Source organism: Aythya marila (genome assembly GCF_965140915.1).
Source record: "Aythya marila genome assembly, chromosome: 1".
Lineage (NCBI taxonomy): Eukaryota > Metazoa > Chordata > Aves > Anseriformes > Anatidae > Aythya > Aythya marila.
Window position 1 is genome coordinate 104,918,187 of NC_139042.1, and position 13,080 is coordinate 104,931,266.

The 13,080-nt window shown below is 36.5% G+C and overlaps 1 protein-coding gene across 1 annotated transcript in view; it reads left to right on the forward strand.

Annotated features, from left to right (window-relative positions):
- ROBO2 (roundabout guidance receptor 2) overlaps positions 1-13,080 on the forward strand; it is a 465,479-nt gene that overhangs the window by 50,279 nt on the left and 402,120 nt on the right. The gene's annotated exons all lie outside the window — the stretch shown is intronic.

Sequence of the window (13,080 nt, forward strand, 5' to 3'; positions counted from 1 at the left end):
AGTGTGGCATTTTGTCGTTAGCTATAGCTCTTAGTCAAGGCATTTATATGTGCATTTATTCAGTAGCAGTGACCATACAGAATGTGATTTATACTGAAGTAGGATTCTAACCAGTGTATAATCATGATTGGCACAAGCATGGACAAAGGCTAATCTTCCTCTAAAGAATAATCTAATTTCTAAATTATGACTAAAGTTGGTTATACTGAAACTAATGTGGAAAAATACCTATCATTTAATATAAGGTGCACTGTCTGTTTCTCTTTATTTAGTCATCTGTTACCTCAACAGAAACAGACAGCTTCTTGGCGACTCATGTTCTGTACTGCTGGAAACCTCAATGCATGCTCCTTTATCATAAACTTGATACAGGCATCATTCATTATGTGAATGGCAAGTGAAATTGTTGGCCATTTCTCATATCATCCAGAGCAGTCTTACTCTCTATTGATTGTCTTAAAGGAGAAGTCATCACTGCTCTTACAGAGACCACCCAGTATGCATGATATGCTTGCAGTAGAGTTACCAGAGGCAGTCATTATAGCAGACAACCTCATCGTACATGAAATACAATGTTTTGTATGTTGATTTTTGCTGCTTGGTCATGTTGGGGGAAAAAAAAAAAAAACTTTTTTTTTTTTTAATTTAGAGTATCAACTAAGAGTAGCTCTGTTTCTTCACATAAATGTGTGTTTTAGTAGAATTATAAATTTTGTCCTCTTGCTGGAATTCAATTTCCCCCCCACAGTTCTTTATTTGATATTAGTTTCAGCAAAATGTGTGTGACTGAAGTAGGGCTTCAGCACAAACTTGCATCACCTATTTGGTAAAGAGTGGATTTAAGTATTCACAAGAAGGCATAGTAGTTTAAATAATGAAAAGGCAGAAAAGAAAACAAAAATATTCCTAATGCAGTCTGCAGACTCTCGTAGCTATTGCTATGTAATCTTCAATATTTTCAATAGGTTTCAATATTTTCATAAATTACAGAAAATGCTATTCTTGAATTATTTAGATGTTGGTATAGGCCACATAGAACAGACTTGTTCACTGTATTTCACCTGTCGTAACCAAGAGTCAGAATTGTTTCAAACGAAAAATGAAAACAGGTTTGTTGTTCATTCAAGTCACTAATAAATGCACATGTGCTGATATAAGCTTCAGAACGTTACTCAGCTTTGGTAGTTATTTAGGACTTGAGAAGACGACTGATTTGTTGAAAGCTGGGTGAGTATGACTATATAGGAAGGTTGAAAGCTGGGTGAGTATGACTATATATAAACTTGAACCGAATAATTCTGTGTTTGTATGTGTGGTTTAAGCTGTCTATAGAGAAATCCTATGTGAAAAAGACAAACATTTTGAAATCTTGATGGCAATCCTGTGGAGATTCAGACTTCTCATTTTGAAGTTCAGAAGGTTGTTCTAGGTATGCTTTGAGTTATCAAATTAAAGTGATTGGTTATTTTAAAATTCAGAGGTGCTCTATATTCTGTCAATTTTTACTGCTCCCTTCTTCAGTGGCCTCTGTATGACTCTTGTTACAATATCCGTAGTCTTTGGAGTTACTTTTTTAACCACTGTAGCTGGTGGCAGGTCATGCATGAACTGCATGTGAGACAGTAGAAGACTTCAAAATAGCAAAATCAGATTTCATTGTCAGACGCATTTTAGAGAAGGGTCATAGAACATGCAACCTGAGATCTGAAACCACAGCCAAAGTTTCTGCAATAGCAACGTGCACCTGACACCAGATTATTTTACTGTTTTCATAGCTTTGAAATGTAACTGACTGAAATTTTCCAATTAAACGGTTTAGCAGTCTAAAGCTGGCATTCCATTTCTACTTAAATTTAATGGTGCTTTGTCTTTCCTTGAGCCATACCGTGGCTGTGCTTAAAGGAAGGTATTTTCAAAGGGAAAAAAAAATTGTGATAAATGTCTTTATTACTTGTTTAATTTTGGAGATTCTGCTGTTTTATCCTCGCTGGTTGTGAAAGCACATGGCAATGCTAGTCATATATCAAAAGAATCCTGTGGAGGATGATAGCAAAACTGCCCAGTTTTCTTTGGGTTTGAGACGTTTTTTGTTTGACTTCTGGCTATAAATCAAGTTTTCAAGTGACTTTCAGGGATCAGCTATTTCAAGGCTCTTAACTGTTTTTCTAATGCTAGCATTTCAGGACTGAAGAAGGTGGGCAGGCCCTGCAACAGTCCAGTTGCAGACTAGGAAAATGAGTTGTTGCTGACAGCCTGCTGTCAGCGGGGCGTCCTCCTTCACCTGTATCCCGCTGCCGCTTAAGGAGGTTGAGCTGCCTGGGTACCACGGCCCTGCCTGAGGGAACCAAGACAGCCCCACGCTATCAGGGCTTCCTTGTGCTGTCTCTAATGGTGTTGAAAACTGCTCTTTTCACAACGAGCTACACTGTTTTCATCACCAGAAAAAGGAGGTTATCCTTTGCTGACAACAGGGTTTTGGATTATTAGCTGACTGTAGGTGGCCTCAAATTGTGCCATTAGAGACAAACCGCTGCTTTTTGTGGGTCTAAAATGCTTGAGTCTGCTGTTTTCCTGAAAGAATCAGTAATTGTTTTACTTTGCTTATTAAATTGTCAGTCCCCAACAATGCTCACTTGGAACTTTTGAATGATTTATGAAGAAATATATATTTTTTTTTTTGTATCTGTTAAGTGTGGTCATGCTTGTGTATTCAAGTGATACAGAGATGTTAATTGTGGTTCATTCTTTTCTCTTTCCTTTTTTCCCGTCCATGGGCATCTGGCACTGAGACTGAAAATCTTCTGATGTATCTGTATTATTATTTTATTTTTATTTTTTTTGGCATAAAGACATAAGAAAAAAACTGAAGTGAAATTCAGTTGGTGCATGAAGTGATTCAGAGCGCCGAATGTGGCCCATCTTGAATACAATCACTTTCCCCCTTATTTCTGGAGTGTTTTTTTGCAAGTCGATGAAGTCCCTAAGCTCTTTCTGATCTAGGAGCAGTTAACAACTTTCCCAAGCAAGATGAGTTTAGATGCCAGCCCACCTAAAGCAATTAAGTCTGCTTTTAGATCCGTGCCTACTCAGAGCATGTGTGTACAATCAAGAGCAAATATTTGGTTGTGCTGATATACTCAGAAAAACAGAACCATGGAGTCACAGAATATAATTCTCAGAAAACAAAGTCTCAAAGTCAGTGGAACAGTGAGGAACTTTGGCTTGAGAAGTTACTTAAACAACATCCTTAACACGTACGACATGATTTAAGAACCTTGTCTTTAATTTTAGGAGTATCCATTCCAGAGGGATAACTAGGAAGGAATAGGTGTTTGTATTTGAAGGCACAGTTTAGGATTGATATGATATATTCCATTTCATTCTTGTAATGCATTAATCCATGATGTGCTTTCTGTGGGTCACTTCTCTTTTTCCCTTTGAGGAAGCTCCTACGATAAGAAAAAAAAATAATGCTAGCAACAAAACCATTCCTCCACTGTGTCTGTGGCAAATTCCGGTATATTTGTATATTCTATGGTTAAATCTTTTAAAAATAAAGTTTCTAGTCCTAAAACTATTTTTAAAATTGTATTCAAAAGAATAAAACATTTCTTCTGATTTTAGTGTATTAAAATGTTGCAGTTTCTTAAGTGAATATGAACAGGGATTGGCATTATTAGAAATATCTTAATGATGAAATTGTCTTGAGAGGGTTTTAGAAGAGGGTAGGTTTGAATTAATCTTATGAAATTATACATTTTATAAAACTGTTTTAATTTTTGAAAGCCATTCTTTTAGACTTATAGTTTTAAAATAAAAGCAGTTTTTCACAGTGTAAGAATTGACAATTGAAACTATGTGGTTGAGTTTTCCATTGGGAATATCAGGAGATGTATTTGCAATAGCTACCCTAGATAGGATTTCAGTTGCAAGCACTGGGGTGCCACATGTAAGCAACAGAAAGAGCACGAGGGGTCCTTGCACTGACTCAGGCAGCCTCTGATCCAGCCTGAGTCAGCAGCAGCCCCCAGAGAGAGCAGCTGTAGCCCCAGGTGTTAAATATGTGACAGCAGCTTGATCTATCGACCGCTGTAAGAGCGGGCTTTGGCCTAAATGAAAATTCATGAAAAATTGATGAAGTCCCCAGATTATTTTTTCCCCCTTTTCCTTTTTCAGTGCTGTGCCAGTGCAGCGAGGAGAGATTAAATGAGGTGTTGAACGCTTTAGTGGCAAGGAGGTTGTGGTTCAAAGGTCGTGGGTCAAGGGATGGAAAAAAGACCAATTTTCTACCTTACTTTCTTTTAAAAGAAAACAAGGCTTTTCAGATTAGCCGGGATTTACTTCCATTTTAATATAAGAATAAAGCTCAGGAATATTCACAAATAAGATTCCTTTCTGTGTGGCTTGGCAAAGGGTAGGAGTGAGTGGGTTGGTGCTAATAGAAAACAGTAGAAGACTCAGATTCATAATTCAATTGGAGAACCAGAAATAGATTGAATTTTGTGACGGCTGTACAAATTTGGGCTTCCATCTCTCCAAGTCTGTGCTTGAACTGAAGTCATTTGGAGAAAGAAGAGGTCTTGCATTATTTATGTCACAGATTGCTTGAATAGCAGGCTTTGGAACACTCTCCAAACATAATGATCCTGTTTGTGTTAAATCCAAAACTGAATGATGTTTTATCTGTAACAACAGCAGTTACAGTAGTACACTGAATTTAGTGTGAAGAGTCACCGGTGTATTCCAAAGCAAGTGTAAGCGACATCTTAAACTTTGTAGGCAGTAATTTTACACATAAAACAGATATGTTGCAAGACTAAGTGAATAAAGGCTGAGAGGTATAAAATGCGTGCTGTGTGATCATCTTTGTACCATAATGCTAATGACCATTTGGTGAAGCATCTGCAAAAGACTACAATATGTTCATAATAGTGGAATTCATTTGAGATAGCTAGGATAAAGATCACCTGTAAAATAGCATTAAAACAACAAAATGCATGACTGTAAAATGGGTGGATAATTTTTCATCTAGCTTCTGTTAAACATGTAATTTAAATATAAAAATTGTTAATGAATTCTGTTACTCATAATTTCAAAGTCCGGTTTGCTTTGGTCAGGGTTACTTCGGATGGTGACATGTGATGTGTATAAGTTGATCTAATTGAATCCCTTTCATCCTCATCCTTCTCAACAGTGTGTGAAAAGCTTCCTATCTGAACCTGCAATCTTTTGCTCACATTAAGACAGAAGTAATTAGCGTAGAAATTGAAATACTGGAGACCGCTTCTTACAGTGTGGTGGATGAGCCATAATAGGACATTGCAAATCATTGTGCTTTTTCTTGCTTTTCATTTTTCTGAGAAGAAATGTAACAAACCATGACTATTATTGCAGCACACTTAATGAAAACAGCATTCTCCCGGAAGAAGAAAATACATAAAATTGTATCTGGTTAGATAACCAGAGACAATTCAGGATTTGTAAGATGGGATGAATGTTTTTAACCTGTGTATTTCTGAAGCTTACAGTAAGAAAATTTTTTTGATTAGGTTGAAACTATTGGGAATACCATTGTTAGAAACCATTAAATAAACACATTTTTGTGTAGGGCATAATTTAATTCTGACAGTCATTATTTGAAATGAGAGGTTAATAAATACCAATGAGTGAAGGCGTATCAGATAAATCAAGACATGACTAATGTCTCATCCCAAAGTCCCCTTTTGATCAAAAAGTTCTGATTATTTCATACATGTATATTAGTTTGGGTTTTAGCTGTGTGCATTTCTGCTGCTTCTGAATTCATCTGGGATTAGAAGTATAAATGCTTGTAAGGGTGTGATTTTTGCCCCAGTTGCCAGAGCAGATTAGTATTTTGATAGAGGTGCTCTTCATTGAGATAAGCTAAATTGTATCTGCTGATTTTAACACACTTCTCACAAACTGTTTAAGATTATGCTTCAGCCTTAATACCCTCGATGTGATGAAAACAGTACTTTCTGTCCTAGTCCAGTAGGATTTAAGCACATGACTGCATCACTAAATCTTCACTTCTTACCGTTTGACATGCATATCTAAATGTTTAATTCGAGGCCAAAAATGCTAATGGCTTATCAAATCTAACAGCTATCACACTGGTGGTTGATCCAAAGATATTTAACATGATTTCAGTTGCTGCAGAATGCTTCTGATTTCTCCATTTTCTTCTTCTGTCTTTTTTTTTTTTTTTATACTGTTGCCATCCTATAAAAGATTTTTTGTGGGTGTTCACAACACAATGAGCGCGAAAGAGAGATGTTCAGGCTTGCACAAAATAAGCAGGCTTTGGTACCTGAGGAGTGTTCACTGTGAGCGCTTTACCTTAGTTGGTCATGTGTGCTGAGAAGATTCCCACTGAAAAGTTTCCTTAACAGCAGGAAATTGCTTCCAGTGTGTAAATGAATTCCTTCAGAACTGGTCAGAATGTCTTTACAATGTACCCCATTGCTCTGTGTAGACATACACACTCTAGTACTATCCCCAGCTTTACTGTAGTAAAAGCTAACATCCAGAGCTTTCCAATTTCTCTCATCCAGAAATGGTTAAAGAAGCTTTCTGTAGGATCTCTGCTTTATTCCTTGATTTTGTCTGTCCAGGGTCTATACTTTTTCCCACCTAAAAGAGAACTTTCAGCATTACATTTTAGAAGCTATTTGCAGCACTCTTGATCTGAATCTGCTTCTAATAATTTCTTGCACATTTCCTCATTTGATTTTTATTGGCTTACTTCCTTCCCTTTGCCTTTGATTTTTTTTCTATCAAATCCTGCTGCTTATGTATCTTTGAATGTTCTACCTGATAAAATGTTGAAAGCAGAAGAACTGTTGATGACTTTACAGAAACCTTGAAAGAGATCAGCTATTGGCTGATCTTCTGTTAGTGTGCATGTCTCGTACTCATTTTTTAGTTGACATTTCTCTGATTTTTAGTTCATTTGGGAAATGAAGGAGAACAAGATAACACTGCATTTTTGCACCTCTGTTCCTTTTGCTTAGGAACCTATAAGCACTGTTTGAATATTAATTGGAATATTAGCTATTGTTGGCTTGTGCTTCAGACATGTTGTACTATTCTCCGATGTCGAATAGGCTTAAAAAATACTCATTTGAAGCAGTACTCCAGACCATTCATTTGCAAATGTTGCATGATCTCAATACAAATGAAGTTCATTACTATGCTAATTAACGGCAATTATTAGGGTGAGATGGGTGGATATTTTATATGTATGTATATACACACATATATGGATGTATGTGTATAGCTTTTTATTCTGATAATCACTGTATTTGTTTGAGAAAATCATCTCTGAACAAAGACAGGAAAAAAAAAAAAAAAAAAAAAAAAAAAAAAAAAACAAGAAAGAAGGCTGAGATCCTGGTTATCTTCCCCCTTCTTCCATCCTTGGAGGACTAAAATTTAATCAAGACTTTGGTGATACTTCCACTTCAGCAGTTCTCACAGATGTTGCACCTTTAATAAGTTACTTATACTTCGAACTTATGTGGAAAATGAAGTGGTGGATTTTTGTTCTGTTCCTCTTACTTGAATTTTTCAGGTGGCAGTGGTGTGAATTTTTACTGATGCTTTGGAAACTGCCTCATCATGTTAGAGGAGGGAGGTGCACAGTTACGTTCTGCTGTCTCAGATATGTCTGTTGTTGTATAAAGGGATGCAGAGATGTGAAGAACTAGCAGCCCTGGGTCATTGAGAAACCTGTATTCTGCGCAGCTGTATGTTATAATTCCATGCAGAACCATTTCAAGCTACCCTTTGAAAACCAATTCGTTTAGTTTCTCCTTAATCTCCTGAGCTCACATCAATCCCTATTTCTGTTGGAAGCCTGCCCTAGAACTTAAGTCTTCCAATGGAGAGAAAAATAGTTCTGAAGTTTCCAATGTAAAAATAAACATGCTTTATTTATGCTTGTTCTTGTGATAAGATTTTTCTTTAATTCAGTTATTTTTTCTTCTTTGCATTTATAGACCACAGTGGTGTAGCTTCTCATCCATCCTGTTGCTAAGTTTAACAAGAAAAGCTTGTCTTCTTTTGGAAAATGTTTGCTTGGTCCTAGCAGTCCTTTCTTCACCTGTTCTAGTGTTCATTTATTTTCTGAGACGTGGGTGGTTTAGACTGCATGTAATATTTAAAGACTGGCATGCCATGCATTATGAAACAGCTTTTAATAACTACCTTCTATGTTCCCTTATCTATATGTCCTATGATCATGTTTGACTTTTTTAAGCATTTGGTAGCTCATTAGTCATTCTGTAGTAATCTGATGCAGATCTTTCTCTTCCTCTATAATTTGTAACGGATGACCTTCTACTTTATAGCAAATTTCCCTGTGATCAGTTCTAAAGCATATGACGTTGCGCTTTCCATTATTCCAGCTTATCTAGCATTTCCTATGCTAGTCTTCAGTATCATCCAGTTCTTCCTGTTTAATATGATCCTCCTGTTGAGTCCTGCTGGGCTTGTTGCCTAATCTTGTACGTCAAAGTAGAAGGTGGCTTTGGCATTCAAAATTGGCAATCTCATAATCCACCTGCACTGTGCAGGAGAGAACTTCAATTCTACTAATTGGACTTGAACCTGTCTCTTGTCCATCCATTATAAAAAATTGTTAAATGAAATAAATGGGAAATAGATGCGTTTCTGCCAGCCTATGAACAGAATACCAACCCAGCCTGTTAGAAAGCCTGAGACATGGGAGCGTCACTTGTGGGAAGGAAATTGTTTCACTGTCACTCTGCTTCTGTTGCATTTCAAAACAACAATCCGTGCATGAGAATCTTAGAGGAAAATGTCTCCAGCTCAAGTGGATAAGGTGGATTGTGATCTTGCAAAATAATTTATGTTGCTTAATCTTTCGAATTACCTTTAAACTTTAATATATACAGTCCCTCCTCTGCTCTACACATGCGTGCACATACAAGTATATTTTAGAAGAACCTAGTCATGGAAAAAGAACAAAAGAATTCATTGCAACCCTCTAACTGCAACTTTGGGAATTAATTATTGGTGCTATACATTGTGCTCTTAATGACTGACAGTATTATAAAAGCCTAAAGCTGACAGATAATAGGATGATCATCTTATATTTTTAGCAAAGACAGATTAGTGCAGTTTTAGGTGTGGTTAGAATGTAAGAATGCCTATTTTTTATCCAGGAAAAAAAAAAATCACAAAGAAATTAGTGACATCTCAAGACAGCATTTAATTAATTTCCATATTAAATGCCAATTCTTCATGGGTTTTATTTGCACGTATAGCCTTTAGAATATGCAGACTATCAGCTGTCAGTATGAACAGACACTTTGGTTGCAATATGGCCATGCACAAGTTCTGAGAATCCTTTCTTTTTTTTTTTTTTTTTTTTCTTTTTTTATTAAATGCAATGCAAATGGGGTCACACCAGTTGGGCCATCCAGCCCAATGTCTGTCTTAGTGTCAAACAAAGACTCTGTGAGTTTAACGTGAGTTTAAACACCTTAAGTGGTTCATTCACCTCATGGATTCCGAGAGAATGCAAATGTTAGATTAAGAAAATTGGGCATTGCCTCCTAACTGGAAGAGAGGCAGTTGTAAATAAGAAGAAACAAACATACTGCTTGTTTGATTTGGTAGTTTTTTGCTGTTTTTAGTAACTGTAGCAAGCTAGCATCTCTCCTGAGTCCACAAATGGACAGGCAGATGCTCTACTTGATACAATTACTGTGATAATTCCTCTTCATCAGCCCAAAAGGTTTGCTTAACATCTTTAGAGACCACGAGAAACACTGGCCAGTAAGTTTTCCGCAATTGGAAATGCTGCAAAGGGTTGTTCTCTTCCCACCCAGCTCAATAGTACTTTAGAAATGGCTCTTAATCCTAACATCTTTTCAGGCTGTCTTTTCTTGTCTCATTCACAAAACTGTTGGGAGGGTTTTAGTTTGTTTGTTTGTTTGAAGTTTTATTTCTATATGTAGCTAGTTCCTCTAGGAGAAGAAAATATGTGCATGCAAGAAAAGGCCCTGGCAGTATTTTAGAACTCATTTATTTTCTTGGTTAGCATCAGAAAAGGCCCAGGTAGTAGGAAATGTGTAATAGTTGAGAGCATCTGTTAGGGATGAAACACTGAGTCATCTTAGTAATTGAGATATCTGTTATCTTTACTTCAAGATTGTCCATGTGAAAGAAGTGTGAACACAGAATTACAAGTTCCCTTTCTTTCAAATTAATTTGGCAACAAAGCCAATATGAGAGGGAGCAATTTGGGTATACACTAGAAATTACTAAAGCAGCCTGGAAAGTTGAAAGAACCTTTTGAAGGCATGTCAGGACGGGTTTCTTTCCTAGCAAAGTATCTTGGTTACTAAAGAGGAAAAGATGAAAAAAATAAACTCGCATTTTTTAAAAAACTATTTGCTTTTCTGTTTCATGTATGTTGTTTCTACCTCTGTCATCTAATTTTTTATGTATTTCTTCTATATTTCAAGTTTAGGACCAGGAACTAGAAATCATATCTTCCTTGAAGTAGTCCAGTTCTGGGTTTATTAGATTATGTTTGCTGTTTGGATTGCTGGAGGAAGAGAGAAGTAGCCTCCAGTCTAGATACTCATCTGGGAAATGTGATGTGAGATACTGCATGTGCTAAAGTTGGAGCCCCTACTCATTCAATCAGCATCTATACAATTTTTATCCTACCCTTTCACTGTAGGAGGAATGTAAGTACCTGATTCAGATTTGTAAATTCCACTCCTAGAGATGTGTGCCTAAAACTCAGTGTGACAATTCTGAACATCAGACTTCTTTGAGATTCAGAGACATCTAGTCAATGTCATGTATCACATTGATTGCAGAACTACAAGCGGAAAGCAAATCTTCTGATTGGTAATATGATATCTTAAGAATATGAAGGATATTCTTCATTTAGTTTATCTCCCTCTGCTTTCTACAAAAAAGGTGATTTTTTTCATGCTTTTGTTCAGATTGCGTTCCCATCTGAGCAGCATCTGATTATGAATGTATTAATTTCTTGAAGTTTTTGGCTTCTTAATGTTTTTTGTGTTATATGAACTTTGATTCTGTCAAACTTATTGAAAGATGTGGATTTTTTTTCCTCCCTTGAAAAACACTCTCCCTATATATATGTGTGTATATATATGTATATATAAACTTTTATATATATATAATTTTTTTGAGAAGTGGGTCATAGGGAAAAAAATCACAGAAGTCCAAACTAAAAGGCTTTCTTTGTCTCCAATAAATTGACATCTAAAACAAACAGATGGGTAGGGTGGGGAAAGTAGGTACAGCTTGATCAGAAAATTGTAGAGCTACTTTTTCCCCTACCACTGTAATTAGTGTGAATGATATCTCCACCGGAGCCCATGCTTTTGCATTTTTTGGGGAGGAAATTAGAAGTGGGGAGTGTGGGGCAGAGGCCTTGCATGCACCTGTTTGAGTGTGTGGGTTTTTTTTTAACTGGATTTTCTTAGCAGATATCTTGGTCAGGTTGTAATACTTGGCTTTCTCTTACTAGAATAAAAACATGTCTGACTATTCTGCTTTTAATTCACTTCCTAATTTTGCCATTCATCAAAATATTTTGACTAGTAATCATAAATACACTGTGCATATATGCAGACCTAGGCTTGTGTGTCACTTTTCTCATTATACACCTGCATATTGAACAAATGAGGATTTAGTTTCTGTCATTTTATTCCAGTGCTGCAGATGTGCTTAGAAATAGTTTAATAATACCTGTTTTCACCTCTCTTGGAAATAATTTGGCTTTTGCAGAATGGTTCATTACAAGGAATAGAGATGTAAAGAATGGAATTTAACAGCTCTGAGAAACTGTTCCGTTTTGTATCTGCATGTCATTATAGTCCTAACAGTGAAATACAGACCATAGCACGCAAAATATTTATTTATTTAAGGGTTCATATTCCCATTGCTTTAGCAAATTATAATGAGTTATTGGCAATATTGTTTGGGATCTGTACAGCATACAGTTGTATTAAATATATATGATAGAGTTAAAATATAATGTAATTTTAAATTTATATATAAATGTAATTATTTGTATGTGTGCAAAATATATACACATTAACTCTCACTGATGCATATTGCTGTTCATATACTGGACAGTGCAGAGGTTCCAGTGTCGTTTGTTGCTGTCTGTACTTTAAAGAGGCTTCTTTGTTAGGAGCATAGTCTATGTAATACAACTGAGTATAAGATGTATGCATTTTTGTCCACTCTCACTGTATACCAGAGACAGTCTATGACATTGTATACTATTCTTGCACCATTTCCAGTAGACTAGCAAATATGCAAAAATACTTATAGAAGAAATGCTAAATTAACACTTTCAAATGATTTTTAGTGGTCTTTTCTGCAGCATTCATGCTTCTGCTATGAAAACATATATCGGGTATTTGTTAAATGCTTATTTTTGTTGTTGTTTTTTAACCAAGGAGACAAAAAGCCCTACAAAGTCAAGGGACAGTGTAAGTAAGCATCTGTACTTGTTTCCATATGCATCAACTGCAGGAAATGTGCACACTTCTGCCATTCTTCCACCACCCATGCCAAACTCCTCAGTTGAGGTGACCTCTGAAGTGACTGCTGCAGTGAGTGATGTAGTTAATGAGATCCAGCGACACCACGACCCTGACCCTCTCATGGCCCTGGTTCTCCTCATCCATCTTCCTAGCCCCACAGGCTGTGATGTGCTGGTTGGAAACAGGATCAAGCAAGTGTGAATAAACAAGTTCAAAGCTTTCTGTCATGGCTGCCAATGCAGAACATCAGGAAAATGAGACATTAATAATGTGGTACTGGGGAGGCATGTTGCTTTGCCATGGGAACACCTGGGGAAAGTACCACTTTCTAGGTGATCAGTTTTTTACATGCTAGGAAAAGTTTGTTTAAGACTTCTGTGAGGATCTGGCCTGCCATTCTTCTTAGTCATGAAGCTGGCAGCAGTCAGAACAGAGATAGAATATATCATCCACAACAGTGCTGAAAAACCTGCAAAGAAAGCAGCATCCT